This window comes from Suricata suricatta, chromosome 17, assembly GCF_006229205.1.
Source record: "Suricata suricatta isolate VVHF042 chromosome 17, meerkat_22Aug2017_6uvM2_HiC, whole genome shotgun sequence".
NCBI lineage: Eukaryota > Metazoa > Chordata > Mammalia > Carnivora > Herpestidae > Suricata > Suricata suricatta.
Window position 1 is genome coordinate 20598041 of NC_043716.1, and position 1629 is coordinate 20599669.

The following is a 1629-nucleotide window of genomic DNA, read 5'->3' on the forward strand; positions in this document are numbered from 1 at the left end:
CAGCCCTGAATTGGGAGAGATAACGCTGCCCTGCCTACAGGTGGCTGATCTTTGATCTTCTGGCTCCCCACAAAACAGTAAAGAATTGCACGTTCAGGGGCAACAGGACCGCTCATTCAGGGTAGGACCATAAGGACCAAACAAACTCCATGACAGGCTTCAGGGAGCCTCAGAGAACACAGAACAGAGCCTCACCTCTGATTGGTCCACTCTGGATGCCAAAAATTGCATATTCAGAAAGATAATCCTACTTCTGGTTAGTCCACTTTGAAAACCAAAAATTTGCATAAAGGGGCATGGCAGACAACTCCTGATTGGCCAGGCCAGCATCCCTTATTTACATGAGGGGCAACCAATCAGGATGACTTCCCCTCTCAGGACACACTCCGCCTGGGCTCACTCTGCAATTGGTTAATTTCAAAGATACCTCAAATATTGTGATTGGGTTCCGCCAAAAGTAACAGTGTTCTAAATAATATGTGTGGCTGAAACTGTTGTCAATACCATCATCTGACTGTGATTGGATTGCTGTACCTATGTCACAATCTCTTGTAACGTCCCCTTCCCAAGCCCATAAAAACCCTACTTCTCCCTTGTTTGGGGTTCTCAGCAGGGATCCACTGTGCTGGTGAAGTCTGTGAGCTGGAACTTAGGTCCCGCAAGCCTAAGCCGTAATAAAAAATGCCCTTTGCTTTTGCATGCGTGCCTTGGTCTCCCTGGTGGTCTCTGGTTTGGGGGGACGATATTGTGATCTGGGCATAACAGGACTTCAGCGCAGGTCATGACCTCATGGTTTGTCAGTTTGAGCTCTGCGTCAGGCCCTGTGCTCTCAGCCCAGAGGTACTTTGGATCCTGTCTCCCTCTCTCTCTGCCCCTCCTGACTTCTCAAAACGAAATAAACATTAAAAAGAATTGCACATTCAAACCAAAGTGTGATATGTCACACATTGAAATGTCTGACCATAAAAAAAAAAAAAGAAATTTTTAAAAACCATGAGAACCACTGATGAATATGCAGGAAACTCAAGGCTCAGACTGGGGCTGCAAAATTGAAGAACTGCTTTGGAAAATAGCTTGTCGGTTTCCTACAAAGTGAAACTCGCATCTACCCAATGACCCAGAAATTTCGCTTCTAAAAATGTAGCCAAGATAAACAAAAACATTCGTCCGTACACAAATTTCCTGCAATCTTACCCACCGGAGCATGTATGAAATTGGAAACAGCCACATGTCTATCAGCAAGAGAGCAGATAAACTGGGGTATGTTTCTACATTTGCATACCATGTAGCAGTAAAAAGAAACAAACCACTGATACATATTAAAGGGTGGGATGAATCTCAAAAACACTTTGTTGTGTCAGAGAAGACAGACACAAAAGAATACATAATGTTCAACTCCACCTACATAAAGTTCCAGAAGAGACAAAACTGCACTCTGGCAGGAGAACTCAGATCAGAGACTGCCTGGGTGGAAGGAACAAGTCCAAAATAGAGTCCTTTCCCCACTACGGGGCAAATTACAATCACAACCCACCCCAGGAACGTGACCATTTAACAATCAGTCTGAACTTTCCTTGTCTGCACTGGTGAAGTAATCTACATAAAAAATCTACATTTAAAATCTACACA